Raw genomic sequence first — 22,048 nt, forward strand, 5'->3', positions numbered from 1 at the left:
TATGGCAGGTAACTAGCCTTCATAATTCATCAGAAGTACTCAAGCTTTAGAACAAGTAAATTATTTCCCCCTGAAATGCCTTAAGTGAAACTATGGTACTTTATCAAGCTTGGTAACAGACGGAAGCTTGTTTCTAGGCATTTTCTTTGAATTTGCCTTCCAAGTTTATGTAGTGCAAATACCAGCCAATAATGAGCTTCACCCCACCCACCTCTGCACCTTTCAGTCCAGCCACCAGCAGTGCTGGCTACTTACTCCCCACAGCAGCCCCTCTTTCTGCAGGCGCTCAGCACTCACATACCCACAGTGGGTTTATACTTAGCCTTCTTCCTCAGGCCGAATAAGTAAGCCGTGGTAGCCTTTGAAAGTCCCTGCACTGAATTGGAATGGAGCAGTGGGTGAGTATTGGGGGCTTACTGCAAATTGCAGGAGGCATATGTCATGCATGCAAACACATGCAAAAGGGAAACAGCCTTTCCCCCACCCCCAAAAAAGGATCAAAATCGGAAACCTTCTTCCTTTGTTTGGACATGACTAACTGTGGACAGCAATTAAGGTTCTCAATTCAACTCCAGACTCGATGAATTTTCTTTCAGCCAGAGTAGAAGCGGGTTTGTTGACCAGTGGAGCGTGCTCTTCTCTGAGTCACGCTTAGCCAGCCAATGTCACAGTGTGCTGTCCGAGGGCACAAGGGTGCATTTTGGATGAGATCTAAACCCCAAATCTGACTTCTGACCACTTGCGGTGATTGAAAAGTCGCACAGGGCTTTGTGAAAGAATGAAGGGGAGGAGATGCTGATTTTCATTGTCTTGGCCTAATTCCAACTTTGATCATTAGCTGTCTCCTCCTTTGTCTCCCTGCCATCTCAGTGAGACGTGCCATTCCACACTTCCTGCTATAAACAGCTGTCCACTGTTAACTGAGCGAGTCAAAGAGCCAGCAAATTCCACCCTGGGGAAAACTGAATTTCAAGATTAACACATCCTCTGCATCTATTGGTAAATTACTTAGGTTTACCTTGGAGGGAAGGTGTAGTTTTCTAGGGAGAATAAGGGCATAATAATGGGGAGTTGAAAATTATCCACAAACCCTATCTTGTCTAAATGGTGAACAAAGAAGGCTGGCATGGATCACAAAGGGGGCCTCGGAAGGAGGAGTCCAAAGAAAATATATTTTAGATTCTGTATTATTTGGGGGACCCAGAATTCAATCTTACAACATTGATGTGGCAGGTGCTATATGCCACCAAAATTCATTTTTTCAACCCAAGGCATATACACACACAGAGAAAACAGGCAAGTAACTCATAACCCAGAAGAAACAGCAAAATTCACCCTCTGTCATCCAGTTTTCGTGTCTAAGTTGGACATGTCTGGGGCACTCATTTTAATGCCTTTCTCCCTTCAACACTTAAAGCATCTATATTTCAAAATATCTACATTCCTGGCCCTCTCAACCCCAATTGCCTCGTTCTAATACTCCAACTTCCAGATAAATTCTTCTATGTCTACTTTTTCCATCTTAAAAAGAGCATTTTAACTTGGAAGCATTCAGGATGTCCTTCAATAAGCGAATGAATAAACAGGTACATCCATTCAACGGAATATTATTCAGCAGTAAAAAGAAATAAGCTATCAAGCTACAAAAAGGCATGGTGGGGGGGCTTCCCTTCCCTGGTGGCGCAGTGGTTGAGAGTCCGCCTGCCGATGCAGGGGACATGGGTTCGTGCCCCGGTCCGGGAAGATCCCACATGCCGTGGAGCGGCTGGGCCTGTGAGCCATGGCCGCTGAGCCTGCGCGTCCGGAGCCTGTGCTCCGCGACGGGAGAGGCCACAACAGTGAGAGGCCCATGTACCGCAAAAAAATAAATAAATAAAGTCCATTAATTTTTTTTTTAAAGAGAGTTTTAGTTCTGTTCTTTGTGTTGCAAAGAATGGAGGCTCACTCAGCATCTCAAGGAACTGGGGATTTACGTGCAGATGTTCCCATATGGAAGCCCGGGCAAAGCTGAACCATGTGACATCAGGAAAAGGAGGGACTAGAAGCAGGGCCACAGGAAGGTCAGAACCCCCAGCTCTCTCCACCGTTAGCATCACTGGCCCACTATTCTCATCTTTCCCACCAGCTGACCTCCTCACCCTCTACGGTTTAGCTTTTCTTCACTTCAAAGAGTCTGCTCTCCCTCATAATTGCTGCTTTCATGGGGCCTCTCCCAGATTCTCTGGTTTTTCTGGAACTTATGACTTATCAGCTACAGCTGCTTCTGCTGGCTGCCTCACGACTTCAGTATTTCCTACTTAAAATTCCTGAGAGTGAAAAACCTAATTGGTCCAGTTCATCATTTTAGACCTGGTCCTGTCCTGGTCCCTGGCCCCCTGCGGGGTGCAAGTAGCAGCAGAGGGATGAACAGGGGTGAAGGGTGTCCCACGGTGAAAACCCCAGGAACTGTGGTAGAGCAGCTTCCCTGATGAGCCTAACATCCAGAGCATGCTTTTGGAATGACTTTTGCCAATCAATCAATCAATCATTAAAAAGAAGAGTAAAATTGAACCTTAGCAACTAAGTAATTCAACTTTTTTTTTTTTTTTTTTTTTTTTTTTTGGCTGCGTTGGGTCTTCGTTCCTGCGCTCGGGCTTTCTCTAGTTGTGGCGAGCGGGGGCTACTCTTTGTTGTGGTGTGCGTGCTTCTCATTGTGGTGGCTTCTCTTGTTGCGGAGCACGGGCTCTAGGTGCACGGGCTTTGGTAGTTGTAGCTCGTGGGCTCTAGAGCGCAGGCTCCGTAGTTGTGGCGCACGGGCTTAGTTGCTCTGCGGCATGTGGGATCTTCCCGGACCAGGGCACGAACCCGTGTCCCCTGCATCAGCAGGCGGACTCTCAACCACTGTGCCACCTGGGAAGCCCTCAACACAGTTTTTAACAGTAATTTTTACAAGGGACTTTGGCCTTTCTGATAGAGAAAACCCAAAAGGAGCAGACACAATGACAGGATGTTCACATTCTCTTGAACCGATAAAAATTTCATAAGAATTATCCCAGAGCACATCCCCCCCAAAGGCCTTCTAGCCAACCTGCAAAAGAGCCCCATTACCTTCAAACTAACAGCAGATTCTTACTACACTCAAGGAGAGGAAAGAGAAAGCCAAGAAAAACGAAGACGGATCTTTACACTGAAGCACCATCTACCCCATCTGACCTAGTAATATGTGATTAATTTTCATCCCAGGGTAAAAGAAAGAGTCTAGGGTTAGTAAGCTAGGGAGAGGTGGCAAAATAACTTTCTCCCAGGACATAAAAACTTTGGGTAAGTTGATTACCACAAATACAAGAAAGGAATTTAAGCCCCAATAATTAAGAATAAAATCAAGGAAAAAGAAACCAATGAAAGCAACAGGCTCATAGATCATGGCCAGCAGAGGTAAAAACATACAAACTGGGAATTCCCTGGCAGTCCAGTGGTTAGGACTCTGCGTCTCCACTGCAGGGGGCATGGATTCAGTCCCTGGTCAGGGAACTCTGATCCACATTCTAAGATTTGCATGCTGCGAAGCGTGGCCAAAAAAAAAAAAAAAAAAACAGACATACAGCAAACACACCACAAAGGGAGATACTATGATAGAGAAAACCAAGGTTGATAGTTACCCAGTTGTGTTTTACAAAATCTTACAAGTCAGTTATATCTCAATTTTTAAAATTAAAACATATTTAAAATAATTTTTTAACCTTTCAGATTTTGTAAAACTTCTTTTAGGAGCCTGTGATAATATACTAATGAAAAGGCACTCCCAAATCCAATATCGACATCAAATAGTGTGGTTTAAAAACTAAATGTGAAATGCAAAATTAAGAAATCTTAGAGTCAAATATGTAAGAAGTTTTTGAACAAGACCCAAAAAGGATCAAGTGTTCAAAGACACATTTGACTAAAATAATAGCAAGGACTGTTTACATTCCACGGTCAATCTGTGCACCTTCTCCCTTGCATATACCCTCAGCAACATCTCCCTCTAGCTTCCTAATGTTTCCTGGGCAAACCCACAGCCATGGTGATAATTCCATCTTGCACCTGCACCTGTCCAGCCGAATGAGGCTGGCATCACACTGCCTGCTTTCATTTTAAATTCATGACCACAAACCTCAAGTGGCTTCTTAAATGCCCTTGGCAATCATACAATACTAACCCAGGTTAATTTCTCTCCTAATTTTCTTGCCTGTGATTTCACATCCTCTCCTCTCTCCTCAAACCTCCAACACCTCCTTCCTTCTTTCCAGGTTCATCTTGGGTATTGATGCAATTAGCAGAGAAACACCGCAGACTGCCCCCTCCCATCCATCTATCCATCTCTAAGCCCCCCACATTCTGGCTTCCTGGCTGCTATTACAGATGAATCATCTGTGGTCCTGTCATAGCCCAACCCTCTGCTCGTGCCCTCGATCGCATCCCCTCTCATCACTCGAGGATATCACTCAGCAACTTGCCCCCCACTCTGCTACATCCATTTCTTGCTGTCTGCTAGATCATCCTCATTAGAATACAAGTAAGACAGTTTTTCTTCCACCTTTGGCCTTCTGTTGACCATACTTTACGTGTTATATACTCCCCCATTTCTTTGCTCCCTTTTGAAGCAAAACATTTTCAAAAGAATGGTCTATACTTGCTATCTCCAATTCCCTTTCTCCCATTCTCTCTTTTAAAAAAATATTTACTTATTTAGGCTGCGTTGGGTCTTAGTTGTGGCACACAGGATCTTTGTTGCAGCAAGCAGGATCTTTTAGTTGCAGCACATGGATTCCTAGCTGTAGCATGCAGGAGCTAGTTCCCCCACCAGGGATTGAACCTGGGCCCCTGCATTGGCACCCCGGAGTCTTACCCACTGGACCACCAGGGAAGTCCCCCTCCCATTCCCTTTTAAATCCACTCCAGGGCTTCCCTGGTGGCGCAGTGGTTGAGAGCCTGCCTGCCGATGCAGGGGACATGGGTTCGTGCCCTGGTCCGGGAAGATCCCACATGCCGTGGAGCGGCTGGGCCCGTGAGCCATGGCCGCTGAGCCTGCGCGTCCGGAGCCTGTGCTCCACAACGGGAGAGGCCACAGCAGTGAGAGTCCCGTGTACCACAAAAAAAAAAAAAAAAAAGAAAGAAAATCCACTCTAATCTCACATTGACTCAACCTCTCCACAAAAACTTTTCCTCTCCAAGTCGCCATAAACTCCATGTTACTAGAAAGAAGAGTCAATTCTCTGTCCTCCACTTTCTTGATCCAGCAGCAGTAGCTGAGACAACTGACCACCACCTCTTTCCTGACGAACTAAGATTCCACAAGCCGTACAGCCAAAAAGAAGAAAAACCTGAAGCAAATATGAAAAAAAGAACATTTTCAAAATCTATCTATCTATTATCTCAAGGAAAAGTTTTGCTTTGTTTGTTTGTTTGTTGTTGCTGTTTTGGCTGCCCTGCATGGGATATGGGATCTTAGTTCCCCAACCAGGGATCGAACCCGTGCTCCCTGCAGGGTAGGCATGGAGTCTTAACCACTGGACCACCAGGGAATTCCTCAAGGAAAAGTTTTAAAAAATATTCAAGGAATCACTTTGCTGTACACCTGAAACTAACACAATATTGTAAATCAACTATAGTTCAATTTTTTAAAACTCAAGGAAACAATTACTAGTCACAGAATCCTCATACTATTACAAAAAGCCACTTTCTCTTTCTCCTCCGTATTTTTAAAGACAAATCCCAGCACTCAATTTACAAAGACCTTTTCACCAGTAGAGATAAGCTCAGCAACAGATAAGAGAAGTGACAAGTGCCCTTCCCAGTAAACAACACTTCCATTTGCTTTGCATAGGATCTCAAAGCTGAACTTAATGGGATTTAGGATCCAGTTTAGGAAACAGCTATTTGAAATGTATCCCTGTTCAGTATGGAGAAATTTTCATCTGGCTTCAATCCCCACGAAAAAGCTTTGGTATCATGCTTCTAATCACCCTGGGTGCACCGTTGACAGCTAATACCTTCAGTTTATATCACTTTTTTTAAACTGATATTTTGATCTTTGAGGGTAAGTATAAACATCTATAAATCAATAAAATGGTACTCGTGGAAGTAAACACAAATGATACAGCAATGGTCTCATTTTGTCATGGCTGTTAGCACTGATCTAGATCCTTAGGATGGTGTAAACATACAAATATCATTAAACGCAAGGTGAGAAAAGTACAACGTTAACAGAAGCCAAGTACTTCAAATCCATTAAAATTTATCTTAGAATCTCATAATGTTTCATGGCACTAGAACCCTCACAATCACCTAGTCAGACTCCTTGGTTTCAGAATCTTAAATATTATTGGTGACTGTTTTGGGTTGAATTGTGTCCCTCAGAAAAGATATTGAAATCCTAACCCCTGCTACCTCAGAATGTGACCCTGTTTGGAAGAAAGGTCATTAGAGAGGTAACCAGTTAAGTGAGGCCATACTGGAAGATACTGCTTTGGGAAAGATCTCTGGTGTTCTCCTTCCTTGCTGTAAGTACTAATAAACCCTTCCTTCTCTTGGGGAAAAAAAAAAAAAAAAGATGAGGTCATACTGGACTGGGATGGGTATCTAATACAATATGATTGATGTCCTCATAAGAAGATGGGGCCACGTGAAGACACAGACACGCAGGGAGAATGCCATGGGAAGATGGAAGCAGAGATCTCATGATGTGTCTACAAGCCAAGGATCACAGGGATTGCTGGCCATCACCAGAGCTAGAGAGAGGCATGGAACAGAGACCTATCACTGCCCTCAAAAGGAACCAAGCTTGCCAACACCTTATTATTGGACTTCTAGCCTCCAGAGCTGCAAGAAAATAAATTTCTGTTGTTTTAAGCCACCCAGTTTGTGGCACTTTATTGCAGCAGCCCTAGGAAACTAATAGAATGACCCCAAGAGCTTTTGTTTAGGTGGGTTTTTATCCTCTGATATTTATTGCATTCAGTGTCTTTGAAACACAAGAATGTGCAAATGCACATTCCATTGACTGTCAGAGCAATGGCATTGTCACACGTAGCCTCTGGAAAACTCCACTGTACACTCGTGGCAGGGAGGGAGTGAAAAAGGCAAATTACCTCTTATTTTGTTGCAGAAATAGTTTCGACCCCACAGACCCCAAAAAGGGTCCCAAGACCTCACTTTGAGAACTGCTGACTAATCCAAATTTTGTCTTTGTTACAAGAGGAAACTGAGGCTCAATGATGGGGAATTGGCCTCCCTCCTCTTGGCCTAAATAGAGTTCCAGCTTCCCGACTCCCATGTGGGTGTTCCTAGAATCACAGAGCCATGAACAAATGTCTATGGGGGGGAACGAGGGGGAAGACAAGTAACTGGTGTGAAGCCAACTAGTTAGTCCAGACTAGATGCTGCTCTAGACTTTGTTACATCACTAAGCACAAGCTCTTTTTATTTTATTTTATTTATTATTATTATTATTTTTTTGGCTGCATTGGGTCTTCATTCCTGCATGTGAGCTTTCTCTAGTTGTGGCGAGCGGGGGCTACTCTTCGTTGCGGTGTGCGGGCTTCTCATTGCGGTGGCTTCTCTTGTTGCAGAGCATCGGCTCTAGGTGAGTGGGCTTCAGTAGTTGTGGCACACGGGCTTCAGTACTTGTGGTGCATGGGCTCAGCAGTTGTGGTTCGTGGGCTCTAGAGCACAGGCTCAGTAGTTCTGGCACACGGACTTAGTTGGTCCGTGGCATGTGGGATCTTCCCGGACCAGGGATCGAACCTGTATCCCCTGCATTGGCAGGTGGATTCTTAACCACTGCGTCACCAGGGAAGTCCAAGCACAGGCTCTTTACTTTTTTCTTTTTTCTTTCAATTTTATTGAAGTATAGTGATTTACAATGTTGTGTTAATTTCTGCTGTACAGAAAGGTGATTCAGTTATGCATATATTCTTTTTCATATTCTTTTCCATTATGGCTTATCACAGGATAGTGAATATAGTTCCTGTGCTGTACAGCAGGGCCTTGTCGTTGATCCATCCCATATATAATAGTTTGCATCTGCTAATCCCACACTCCCAATCCTCCCCTCCCCACGGATAACCACAAGTCTGTTCTCTATATCTGTGAGTCAAGCACAGGTCCTTTAAACGGGCTTGTGCACAGCACTCATTTATTTTAAAAAGTGATTTAAAGAGCATGGTCCACATTTTAAGCCAGGAGCAAATGCTTATTCCCAACATTTAAGGACACATCTGACTCTGATGCCACGGAACCCCTGAGATTATATGAAGAAAATGTGAGTGTATGTGTGCATGTGCGTACACGTGTGTGTGAGCACCTGACACATGCACTTTTTGCAAGGGAGGAGGATCCATAACACTGGTTTCAAAGGGGGTCCAAGGCTCAAAGAAGGTGACACACCACTGCAAGAAGTCAGGACTTCCCTGGTAGTGCAGTGGTTAAGAATCCACCTGCCAATGCAGGGGACACGGGTTCGAACCTGGTCCAGGAAGATCCCACATGCCGCGGAGCAACTAAGCCCACGCGCCACAACTACTGAGCCCATGCGCTGCAACTTCTGAAGCCCGCGCACCTAGAGCCCATGCTACGCAACAAGAGAAGCCACCTCAGTGAGAAGCCCGTGCACTGCAACAAAGAGTAGGCCCCGCTCACCACGACTAGAGAAAGCCTGCACGCAGCAACGAAGACCCAACACACCCAAAAAATTTTTTTAATTTAAAAAAAAAAAAGAGGGAGGGCTTCCCTGGTGGCGCAGTGGTTGAGAGTCCGCCTGCTGATGCAGGGGACACAGGTTCATACCCCGGTCCGGGAAGATCCCACGTGCCGCAGAGCGGCTGGGCCCGTGAGCCATGGCTGCTGAGCCTGCGCTTCCGGAGCCTGTGCTCCTCAACGGGAGAGGCCACGACAGTGAGAGGCCCGCGTACCACAAAAAAAAAAAAAAAAGAGGGAAAGGTCATCCAAGGGGTGCCGACTTAGAAGCTTTCTCTCTCCACTGAGTGAGGACTTTGAAATCAAGCTGCTTCTCCCTTTTCTGCCCCCAGGACAAGGCTTTCTGCATGGCTCTCCACTGTGTGTGGACGGGACCTCCCTCAGTCTTGACCCTTTCACCCCACTCTCACGACATGAAAACAGCTGTGCATGAAACAGCCAATTCATTAAAAAGTCATGTGAAGAATGACCTCCACCTGCGGTAGCCATCAAATAACAGAATAATTCAGGGCTGGAGGGGAGGGAGGGGGGACCAGGAGGCAGAGACCCTGCCCCTTTTGCTCCTTCAGTTTGCCCTAGAACGACCAAATGTTCATATAAACATGAATCCTGGAACAGTGACGTTTACAATTCTAAATATTTTAATACTTGAACCCATATATGGTGGACCTTGATGGACTAAACTCAACTCTAGGTAACTAAAGGAAGCTTTTTCTAATTGGAAATAAACAGTAAATATATATATATTTAAATATATGTAAAATATATGACATTTACAAATGCTTGTCTTTTTCCCTCCAACGCTGTAATGTTCAGTTTCATGATAATCAAGTATCAGTCATTTGTCTTTGCAAGTTCATTAATCAGCTGCACTTCTCCAAATCACTTTTTTTTTTTTTTTTGGCTACTCTGGGTCTTCGTTGCTACGTGCGGGCTTTCTCTAGCTGCGGCGAGTGGGGGCTTCTCTTGTTGCAGAGCACGGGCTCTAGGCGCATGGGCTTCAGTAGTTGCAGCACTCGGGCTCAGTAGTTACTCTGCGTGGGCTCTAGAGCGCAGGCCCAATAGTTGTGTTGCATGGGCTTAGTGGGTCCGCGGCATGTGGGATCTTCCCGGCCCAGGGCTCAAACCTGTGTCCCCCGCATTGGCAGGCAGATTCTTTTTTTTTTTTTTTTTTTTTTTTTCTTTTTGCGGTATGTGGGCCTCTCACTGTTGTGGCCTCTCCCGTTGCGGAGCACAGGCTCCGGATGCGCAGGCCCAGCGGCCATGGCTCACGGGCCCAGCCGCTCCGCGGCATATGGGATCCTCCCAGACCGGGGCACGAACCCGTATCCCCTGCATCGGCAGGCGGACTCTTAACCACTTGCGCCACCAGGGAGGCCCTGGCAGGCAGATTCTTAACCACTGTGCCACCAGAGAAGTCCCAAATCACATTACTTTTGGAGGATTCTGAGCAGTGAAAATTAGCGGCTTGACTTCTCATCTAAACACCAAACTATGCAGCATAAAAACAATTTTTAAAAAACTACAATTGAACAAATGTTTGAAATAACTCATCATTTATTTTTGTATATTTTGTGGCACAACAAAAAGAGGTCATGGCTGTTTCTGGAAAAGGAAATTTCTCTTCCAAGAAGCATATTGGTTCACCTTTAAATTCACAAATGCGGAAACTGCTTCTGGGCAATAAAGGTCTTTCCCCCTGAGTGGTATTTAATTGCATATCTCCCCAGATCCCTACTTGTGAATTCTGTTTATATCTTGCAGCAATAAAAAGTAGTTCATTCTTGGTTTTTATCTGGTAAAATATTACCGTTTAATTAAAGTATTTTGGTTTGAGTCCAAAATAGTCTCTTTACGATGTCATAGAAGTTATAGGTTTTCTGATGGAGGCCAAGACTATTAAGAATGAACATTATGACCATTACCCAACTCTATATTATGGTCCCCTCTATTTTATAGTTCATTATTTAATAGTGCTTATCTAAAAGGTTAAAATCTTTATAGGATCATTTGGTCATTCTTAACTTGGCTAATTTACAAATAATTTCACAATATCTTTGTGTCACCATTATTTGTTTACATACCCCACATCCAATCTTCGCGTAAATCCTACCTTCAAAAGAGATATAGGCTCTGACCACGTCTAACCGCCTCCAGGGCTTCTGACCTGGATCATGGTATTGGCGTCCTCATATTTTTCTTCTCACCTCTGACAGTCTAGTCTCACTAGAGCCACCAGACTGATGGTTTTGAAACTTAAGTCAGATTTTGCCTTCCTCCCCTCAAACTCCTCCCCTGGCCTCCAGGTCAGTCAGAGAAAGCCCAGAGGATTTACCAGGGGCTGACAAAGTCCTACATGATCTACGTGCATTTTTTTCTCCAGCTTCTTTCCTTGGTTCTCTCATCCTGGCCCATTTTGCTTCAGCCACACTGGCCTCTGGGTTTTTATCCACACAAACCTAGCCTGCGAGATTTGGCACCCCAGGATGTTGGCATTTGTCATCTTCTGCCTGAAGGGCCCTGGTGTGGACTAAGTTGTGTCCCCCCAAAATGTATGTCCAAGTCCCAGCCCCCAGCACCTGTGATGTGACCTAGTTTGCAAATAGGCTCTTTGCAGATATAGTCAAGGTAAGATGAGGGCATACTACTGTGGTATGATATCATATGTGGAATCTTAAAAAAATGCAACAAATTAATGAATTTAACAAAGAAGAAGCAGACTCAGAGATATAGAGAACAAACTAGTGGTTACCAGTGCAGAGAGGGAAGGTGGGAGGGGCAATATTGGAGTAGGGGGTTAGGAGGTACAAACTGTTATGTATAAAATAAGGTACAAGGATATATTGTACAACACAGGAAATACAGCCCATATTTTATAATATAACTATAAATGGAGTATAACCTTTAAAAATTACAAACCACTATAACTGTAACTTATACAAGTGCACCTGTAACTTATACAATATTGTACATCAACAATACTTCAATAGGGCTTCCCTGGTGGTGCAGTGGTTAAGAATCCGCCTGCCAATGCAGGGGACACGGGTTTGAGCCCTGGGCCGGGAAGATCCCACATGCTGCGGAGCAACAAGGCCCATGTGCCACAAATACTGAGCCTGTGCTTTAGAGCCCGCGAGCCACAGCTACTGAAGCCCTCGTGCCTAGAGCCCGTGCTCCGCAACAAGAGAAGCCACTGCAATGAGAAGCCCGCGCACCACAACAAAGAGTAGCCCCTGCTCGCCGCAACTAGAGAAAGCCTGCATGCAGCAATGAAGACCCAACACAGCCAAAAATAAAGAAAGAAAGAAAACAAAGAACAGAAAACAATACTTCAATAAAAAAAAAATCTTTAGGGACTTTGCTGGTGATCCAATGGTTCAGACTTCGCCTTCCAATGCAGCGGGTGTGGGTTGGACCCCTGGTCAGGGATTTTAGATCCCACGTGCCTCGTGGCCAAAAAAACAAAACATAGAACAGGAGCAATGTTGTAACAAATTCAATAAAGTCTTGAAAGATAGTCCACATCAAAAAAATCTTTAAAAAAAAATCTTAAATTTTTTTTCTTTTTTTTATTAGTTGCTTCCCCCACCTGCACCCCAATCCTTAAAAAAATTTTTTTTTAAATGCGGTCATACTAGAATAGGGTGGGCCTTAAATGCAATAACTGGTATTCCTGCAAGAAGAGAGAAATTCAGAAACTCACAGAGAGGCTGTGTGATGATGCAGGCAGAGGCTGGGGCCATGCAGCTACTCAGCACAAGCCAAGGATCGACAAGGAATGCCAGCAACCATCAGAAACTACAAGAGGCCAGGAAGGAGCCTCCCCTAGAGCCTCGAAAGACCGTAGCCCTGCTGACACCTTGATCTCAGACTTCTGGCCTCTAGAACTGTGAGAGAACACATCTCTGTTGCTTGCAGATGCCCGGTTACTGGTCATTTGTTATGGCGGCCCCGGGAAAGGGCTCTACCCCACCCCCGAAGAGCAGGCGCTTCACACTGTCACTTGGGGTGGGGTGGGGGAGGGGCACTGCTTGCAGGGAGGGCTCCCAGGGCTAACCCCCTCGGCACCTCTGCTGCACCACCTCTTTTCAGGTCACCCCCAGCCCCATTCTTCCTCCCTGCCCCAGCCCAGGGGACTCTCCCATGGTCTGGGCAGAGGCAAGGGTGACCCTCTCTCCTTCTCTCCGCATGACATAAACTCTGCTGCTTCCCTAGCTTTTCCCTGTTGAGTCTCCCCACCAAGGGGCTATGGATTGTTTCTTCACCTTTACATTCTTACTGCGCCTCATACTCTTGAAGCAATGCGGACGCCTTCTCTTAAGGTAGGAGGCTCAAAGGAAGCTGGAAAAAGAAAGGCACACGTATTAATAGTAGTTCAAGATTTTCAAGATCCTGTCTTGCTTCCTTAACTAGTGGACACGTGGAGTTCACCCGAGGGCAGTGCTAGAGGGAACACAAGCCTTAACCCCTGGTAACTAACTTAACTCCTTTGTAATTCAACTCCTCCGGCCAATCCTCCATGATAAAGAAGCAAAAATGGTAGGAATGGTCGGTGTTACCGGTGGGATAAGGAGAACAGGTAGTGTCGTGAATGGGCTTTGTGCCCTGCAAAGACCTGAACAAATCTAAGTCATGTTTGCTGCTATACTGGGCCCAGAACATCAAGATCCCAGCGCTGACTTTCATACTGTGTTGTTTCAGGCGTGGTGCCATGGCCTTGCATCCCCACGCCCAACTGCAGGCTGATGACTCAGGTGGCAAAGGGTTAGAGGGAGGTAACAGATGGAAAGCCGTGAAGTCCGTCCCAAGACCAACAGTCAGTAGGACAGAGGGCTGAGTCCTCTGGGAGCCGTATCCCAGGGGCAGACACAGAGCTCAGCTGAGCGAAGACCCCTTAGTGGCTGGAATCAGAAGGGTGGTCAGTTTTTTCATTTCTTTCTTTCTTTCTTTCTTTTTTAAAATTGTGGTAAAAGTCACGTAATATAAAACATACTGTTTTAACCATATTTAGCTGTACGGTTCAGTGGCATAAGTACATTCACATTGCTGTGCAACTCTCACCATCATCCATCTCCTGAATTTTCCACCTTCCTAAACTGAAACTCTGTCCCCATGAAACACTAACTCCCCATTCCCCCTCCCCCTCCTCCCCTCCTCCCGGTCCGTTTTTTCTTACTTACATTTTCTGTTCCATTTTCTTTCTTTTTTTAAAAAATAAATTTATTTTATTTATTTATTTTTGGCTGCCTTAGGTCTTTGTTGCGCGGGCTTTCTCTAGTGGCGGCGAGCGGGGGCTACTCTTCGTTGCGGTGTGCAGGCTTCTCGTTGCAGTGGCTTCTCTTGTGGAGCACAGGTTCTAGGCACACAGGCTTCAGTAGTTGTAGCTCGCAGGCTCAGTAGTTGTGGCATACGGGCTTAGTTACTCCGTGGCATGTGGGATCTTCCTGGACCAGGGCTCAAACCCATGTCCCCTGCATTGGCAGGTGGATTCTTAACCACTGTGCCACCAGGGAAGCTCCATCTGTTCCATTTTCAATCATAGCATGATGGTTTATGACTGTGCAGGAAAGATCACTCTGATATACTTCGCGTTTAAAACTCTGTCGGGGGGGGGGAGGGATAAATTGGAAGATTGGGATTGACATATACACGCTACTATATATACAACAGATAACTAATAAGGACATACTGTAGAGCACAGGGAACTCTTCTCAATATTCTGTAATGACCTATTATGAGAAAAAAAATCTAAAAAAGAGTGGATATATGTATATGTATAACTGATTCACTTTGCTGTACACCTGAAACTAACATATCATTGTAAATCAATTATATGCCAATAAAAATTAAAAAACAAAGCAAAACAAAACAACTCTGTACAAAACTGTGATAAGCATAACAGCCAAGAAACCCTTCTTCTGTAAGTGATGCCAGGAAGAACGGGAAGAGGTTGGGAGGAGCAGCTGGAGGATCTGGGGCTTTACTCACAGCTCCAGGGAAACCAGTTCAGAGTCACTGGGAAACAGAAGGAAGGACTGGTCACCCTTCACCTCCGCTGAACCAGGATGAATCCGGCCTGGTCACCGGCAGAGCGGTGGCCATAAATAAGTCAGCTGTCGGCTGCACCCGGACCAGCCTCCAGCAGTGCCCTCGGGGCTCCAAGGGAAAGAGACCGCCTTGCATAACTGTGCTCAGACCCTGGCTGTGGATGGGTCCCTGAAATCAACATGCCGCCTTGTCCAGATGCTGTAAAAACAGGTAAGGACCCCTTTGCTCCAGCCTTTCCAGGAAGAACAGAGGGCCAGGCGGAGGTGCCCAACTCCGTCTCTGCTCAGCCCTGACTGCTCCAAGGCCCCAGAGGGAGAATTGAGGCTCCAACATAAATTCAGACAGGCCAGGACCTTGACAAGACTGCCTACTCCCCCTGTGCCCTTGAACTGGGCCTCCTCCTCATCTGACCTCCACTTCCTCCTTCCCTTTGCCGAACACCTTTAAAGAAAGGTAAGGGAAAGCAAACCCTGAGGGGTTTGCCTTTGCCAGTACCATTATTTTCCATTCCTCTTCCTCATCCTTTGCTTATCTGGGCTAAAGGAACTGAATTCTTAATAAACCACCTCGTAATCTATTCCAACGGAAGTTTCCAATCCAGGAGGAGCCCTAGGATACCTCTGCCCCATCCCTGTTTTTATAAAGGAAAGGACATTAAAACTGAAGCAAGTTGTGTTTCCAGCTGAGGCTCAGAGAAGTTAAGTGACCTGGACAAAGTCACACAGCCAGGAGGTGGCAGGAGTTGCTGCTCTGAGACAGCAGGTATGGAGCTTTTGCCTGACTCTCATCCATTCGCCCTTTTTCTAGTTGCAGCGTCTCCGTTCTTCTTTTGGGAAATGTCCCTTCCCTAATTTTAGTTCATATTGTTGAGTGAGGCTAACCTGGCCCCAGAATCTGGGTGTAAGCACGTGACCCAGGCCTAACCAATCAGTGATTTCATCCCCCTTGGCCACAATGATTGGTTCAAGGATGGGCACATGACCCGGTTCAAGCCCGTGAGAGTCAGGTTTAGGATTTTGGCTAGAAGAGTTGGGAGAGAGAAGCTGGGGCAGCTGAGCTGAACATAAAGAGGTGGGGAGGGGCCACCAAGCCTGGAGAGCCTGCCTGTGGGTAAAAGCCAGCACAGAGGACAGCAGAGTGGAGAGATGGAGAGATACTGAGTCTTGGTGACAGTCTTTCAACTTCTGGATCCAGCCATGCCTGAAGCTAAGTGCCAATAAATGTTCATTTTGGTTTAAGCCCATTTGAATTGGTCACTGCCATTTGCAAACGAAAAGTCCTTAACCAGGTGGACTCCAAATCCATGCCCCCTCCCGACACCAAACTGCCATCAGCCAGTCCATCAAGCCCCCAGAGCACCATTCCAACCCTCCCTGGGGTTTCTACTCCAGCAGTACTTAGCCTCAGCTTGTCTCTGCTCTGTAAACTGTGTTCAAACTTTAAAACCCGGCCCCTGACAAGGTCCCAGCCCAGGATAGGTGCGGGCGGGGACAGGTGACCAGGAGGCTGCTGCTTTGCTCTTGTTCCCTCCTTTGGATCAAATTAGCTCCAGGGAGAGTGGGACCCTCAGCAGAGCCCAGGATGCCCTCCGTGCATTTCCTTCTGCCTCCTTTCCAGTCACCCTATGGGCTCTTCGTCCTTCTAAAGAGAAGATAATTAGAGACAAGTGAAATGGAAGCTTCCACCTACCATCTCAAAGGAGGCAGGAACCATGATGGGGACCCATAAGTAAAACTTTATAAGCTTTGTATCTTATAAACTTTTGTTATTTTTATTTCACAGACATTTCCTCATAATATCTGGGGGTGGGGGAGGAGGTGGGGGGAGAAATCCCTTACAGAGAAAAAGAAATCACGGTAGGGAGCTAGTCTGTGCCGGCATCGGCATGAATTTCCAGCATCACTGTTGGTGTGACAAATGCAGCTGCTCTACTGTGGGCTCACGGGTGACAAACACCGTTTTTGGCAAGAGCCACACCCCGAGATCTCAAGGGCTGTCTGATGATATGTCACCCCCCGTCTGTGTGCAGTTTCTGGGGGATTTTACTCCAAACCTCACGTGCCAACACCCCTGAGGAAGCTGCATCCCCACCCTTCCACGTGAATGGGACTCAGGGCACGACAAGATTTTGTGGATACAGAGGCTGTCGCATTACTGGGCAGGCATGGTTAGGACAAAGGACACCCACATGGGTGGGGGCATTTCTTTTTCGCTCCAGCACTTGAGGTCAGTGGTTAATTTCTAAGTCTCTGTGCTCAGGGGCACTTGAATTGAGGTGATACGAGTATGGAGACATTAGTCCTGGTGGATCAAGCTGAGCGAGTGGCTTTCTTTCAGGACGAGGGGCCACACCCCACAATGCACAGCCTCCCCTGAGGTCAGAGAAGCGGGGGTGAAGCCCTTGCTCTTTCAGCCGGTGTCTCTATTTCTGCTCTAGGATTCCGATGCCTCCAGTACTGATATTTCTGCAGCTCATGGAGGTGCTGGCCAGAGTCTTTTAATGCCACAGGCTCTTCCTGCCAAATGCTTCAGCACCTCTTCTCTGGAGGCTGGCTGGATCTGAGGCTGGCAGATAATACAGGGCCGACATTCCAGAAAAGCAGTGAAAGGCGTGAGCAGGATGCCACAAAGGAGAGACTCCAGGAAGTGATGGCTGCCCCCACCCCATCTCGGGCCATCCCTGCCCTTTGGGCAACTGCTGATTCTCCCTGAATGGAACCAGAGAAAAACCGAGAACAGGGCAGAGCCAGACTGCAAGGCCAGAAAGCCGACCCCAGGGCATCCCTGGAAACGGGTGCTGTCACTCAGTGTGTGGGAAATTCCCAGCTCGAGTTTCTGTCTGAGCGCAGAGGGGTCCAGCGAGCCGTGGTTTCCTTGGGAGCAGGGGCACGTGGACTCACCCACCACGATGCAGCCGCCTGGGCCCTGCTCCTTGAGAGTCCGCCGGGGCGCCTCCCAGGAAGAGCCACGCCTGCCCTCGTGTGCTGGACCGAGGCCCCGGGAGGCTGGGCCGGCGAGCTGAGGCCCACTGCTTGACCCCAGAGTGTGGTCTTAGGGGCAGCACAGCAAGAGCGGGAGGCGTGTCCCTCTGCCGGCTTCCTTCTCCTTCCCTTGGTTCCTGGAAAGACTGAACAGAAGTCCTCAACGTGCAATAAATTGAAGGGAGGGCTATGCATCCTGAAAGGTTCAGAGAGCAAAGCAAGCCAGGACCAGCTCCCTTGGGCCATGTCCCCGTGGCGCTGTGGTGGCCTCTGCAGTGGCCGGTTCCTCTGTGCCTCGACACAGCATCTGTGTGACAGGGGAAGAGCAGGTGTTGACACTGTCCAGGAATTTCCCTTTGTCCTGTGACAGCCCCACTCATCTCACCAAGCTTTGCCCAGAGTTCTGGGCCGCCTTGGCCCTGGCCCCGAGCCCCTGAGAGCCACAGGGTAGTGTCAGCTGGGGCTGGAGGGGAGGGCTGGGAGGCTGGCCAGCCCGGCAGAGCCAGCGGGATGGGCCCAGAAGGCAGGGTGAGGCCGGGAGGCCGAGGGGCTCAGGGCAGCTCCCACAGCACCCCCTGGTGGCTAAGGGCTGCCCTAGCGCCCCTGACCCGCTATGAGCCCAGACCGTTAGCCACTAGCTTACCTTCTGCCCACGAGTAGCCAGGACGAGAGAGCGGGTGCGAGCACCTCCTTACATTTTGTGCCCGGCAGGCTTCTCTTGCCTCACCCTAGCCCTAGCCCTGACTTTCACCCTAGGATGGTGGACGGAGGGGCACCTTGCTCTCGTGCCAGGGTGCTGAGGGCTTGGGGTCCTTTCTATCCCTGTAGCCCCGGGCATTACACGCCTGGGGTCCTAGTGCCACATCAGCAGACAGACTGAAGGTTTCATGCTGACTTGGGAATTTCGTTTTCCCAGTCCTAGCCAGGTTTGAGCTCAGCTGCGGCAGCAGTTTTGACAGCCCTTGCTGTACCCTGAGTTCTTTTTTTTTTTTAAAGATAGCAGGAAGCACAGCCAAGGGTGAGGCAGGGTGCTGGGGGTGACCATGACATCTGAGAATCAGGTGAAAATGACATCTTTTCAACAAATGGTGCCAGAACAACTGGATATCCACATACCACAGCTTACACAAAAATGAACTCAAATAGATCACAGACATAAATGTAAGAGCCAAAATTATTAAACTCTTGGAAAGAAACATAGGTGTGAATCTTCAGGACCTTGGATTAGACAATTGTCTCTTAAATATGGCACCAAAAGCACAAGAAAGAAAAGAAAAAAGAGATAAGTTTGACTTCATCCAAATTAAAACCTTTTGTGTATCAGAAGACACTATCAAGAAAGTAAAAAACAAACTACAGAATGGGGGAAAATATTTGCAAATCATATATATGATAGTAACCAGAATATATAAAGAATTCTCACAACTCAACAACAAAATGACAAATAAACCAATTAAAAAATGGGCTAATGTGGCTTCCCTGGTGGCACAGTGGTTGAGAGTCCACCTGCCGATGCAGGGGACACAGGTTCGTGCCCCAGTCCGGGAAGATCCCACATGCCGCGGAGCGGCTGGGCCCGTGAGCCATGGCCGCTGAGCCTGCGCGTCCGGAGCCTGTGCTCCGCAACGGGAGATGCCACAACAGTGAGAGGCTCGCGTACCGCAAAAAAAAAAAAAAAAAGAAAAAGAAAAAGAAAAAGAAAAAAAATTAACTCAAGTGGATCAAAGACCCAAATACAAGAGCTAAAACTATTAAACTCTTAGAAAGAAACATAGGTGTTAACCTTTGAGACCTTGGATTAGGCAATGGTGGTATATCAGTACAATCGAATATTATAAAATGAGCCTTGAAAACATCACTGCTCCCTGAGGGGCCCAGCAGCCCCAGGCTGACATTTCTTGCCTCACATCTCAGGGAAGCCCCAGCCTGTGGGATCCAGGAACTCAGGTACCCTCAGGTCCAAGGCACTACCTTCCTCATGATCTCACCTTCTGAAAACATCTGATTCCTGGCTGACCCTATTCTCCTGGTTTTCCCTCTCCTTCAGCTGATTGCTTCAAGGTCATGCTCTTGGACTTCAACCACTAACTTTTTTTTTTTTAATCTCTGTAATTCCTTTCCTTTTCATCTTAAGCACCCAAGCTTCTGAGCTCAAAGGTCCTCTCAGCAGAGGTGGCTACATTCCTCACGCGTGGCACCTGGTGTGGCCTGTGTGGACCGCAGGTCTGGTCCACGCACTCATTCATGCCTGAGGCACCTGCTATGTGCCAGGCACTATTCTCAGCCTCAGACACACTGCAGTCAGCAAAACTAAGTCCCTGCAAGATAAAGTCTCGTGGAATTTACATTCTGATGAAGGAAGACCAAAAAGCAGATGCTGGATATTTTAAGTGATGTCATATGCTTTGAAGAAAAATTCAGCAGGGTAGGGGGTCGAGGGTCAGCAGGGGCAGGTATGTGTGTGTATGTGCATTTTGGGGAAGATGGCAGCACCCCCTCATCTTGAAAGTGTTTCTCAAAGTCCCAGCATCCTAGTAGGCAGGGGACTCATGAACAAACAGACACACCCAGACTGTAGAGCAGGTCAGAGGGAAACTTCCTTGCAAGACCTGCCCAGAATCGTGGCCAGAGAAAGCAAACCCAAACAGCTCCAGGGTCTCCTTCTTTTAAGGAAAAATTTAGCTGGGGTGCAAAGAGGGCAGCTTCAGCCCTTTGGGCAAAGGGAGTTTGTAAGCAGCTGTCTCCAGGAGGGGATCTGTGGCCTTTGGGGGTAGGACCTTCTTGTCCTGACCTTGATCAAAGATGTTCAGGATCACTTTCTTCCTCTTGGAAGATCCTGGCTTTGGGATCCTAGTTGCTGAAGGCCTGGCTAGACATCACCTGACTATGGAGGTTGTTTTTAAGGTCAAGATACAAGAATTCACTGTTTTTGTATGTCTGTCAACCTGGGAGCACTTGCAATGTCACCTTGCAAAGGATAATACCTCCACCAGTTTTGTGACGGAGGGTAAGTCACCCTAACCTTTTAGGCCTGACTTTACCCAGTAAGAATGATTATAATGCCTACTTCAGAGTGCTTGGTGAGGAGGAGATGAAGGGATGTTGGTAAAAGGTCAGGTCATGTCCTATAAAGTGAAAGTGATTGCAACAGTGTGGCGTGGCATAAGGACAGACATACAGACCAATAGAATAGAGAACCCAGAAATAAACCCGTATATATAGTGAACTGATTTTCAGCAAGAGTGCCAAGACTACTCAGTGGGGAAAAGACAGTCTCTTCAACAAATGGCACATGCAAAAGAATGAAGTTGGACCCTTACCTTATGCCATATATAAAAATTAACTGAAAATGGATTAGAAGCCTAAATACAGGGACTTCCCTGGTGGCACAGTGGTTAAGAATCTGCCTGCCAACTCAGGGGACACGGGTTCGAGCCCTGGTCCAGGAAGATCCCACATGCCTCAGTGCAACTAAGCCCATGTGCCACAACTACTGAGCCTGTGCTCTAGAGCCTGTGCACTGCAACTCTAGAGCCCGCAAGCCACAACTACTGAAGTCTGCACACCTAGAGCCCGTGCTCTGCAACAAGAGAAGCCACTGCAATGAGAAGCCCACGCATCACAACAAAGAGTAGCCCCCACTTGCTACAACTAGAGAAAGCCCGTGCGCAGAAATGAACACCGGAGGCAGCCAAAAAAAAAAAAACCTAAATACAAGAGTTAAAACTATAAAACTCTTAGGAGAAAACACAGGGGCAAATCTTCATAACCTTGGATTTTTTTTAAAAACATTTATTTATTTATTTAGGCTGAGCTGAGTCTTAGTTGCAACATGTGGGGTCTTTTTTTTTTTTTTTTAAGTTGTGGCATGGGGGCTTCTTAGTTGTGGCATGCGGGATCTAGTTCCCTGACCAGGGATCGAACCTGGGCCCCCTGCATTCAGAGTACGGAGTCTTACCCACTGGACCACCAGGGAAGCCCCCATAGTCTTGGGTTTGACAATGGTTTCTTAAACATGACACCAAAAGCACAAGCAACAAAAGGAAAAATAGATAAATTGGACTTCAAATGAGAAAATTTGTGTATCAAAAGACACTACAAGGTGGGAATTCCCTGCTGGTCCAGTGGTTAGGATTACGCGCTTTCACTGCTGAGGGCCCAGGTTCAATCCCTGGTCTGGGAACTAAGATCCTGCAAGCCGCGTGGCCTTGCCAAAAAAAAAAGTTTAAAAGAGACTACAAGAAAGTGAGAAAACAAACTATAGAATGGGAGAGAATATTTGCAAATCATATATCTAATAGGAG

The 22,048-nt window shown here is 47.0% G+C and overlaps 1 non-coding gene across 1 annotated transcript; it reads right to left on the reverse strand.

Annotated features, from left to right (window-relative positions):
- Nucleotides 1-21,647: 21,647 nt before the first annotated feature.
- Nucleotides 21,648-21,720, reverse strand: TRNAQ-CUG (transfer RNA glutamine (anticodon CUG)). Its single transcript has one exon. It is a non-coding gene; the product is annotated as a tRNA-Gln (tRNA).
- Between the last annotated feature and the right edge of the window lie 328 nt (nt 21,721-22,048).

This window comes from Mesoplodon densirostris, chromosome 2, assembly GCF_025265405.1.
Source record: "Mesoplodon densirostris isolate mMesDen1 chromosome 2, mMesDen1 primary haplotype, whole genome shotgun sequence".
Taxonomy (NCBI): Eukaryota; Metazoa; Chordata; class Mammalia; order Artiodactyla; family Ziphiidae; genus Mesoplodon; species Mesoplodon densirostris.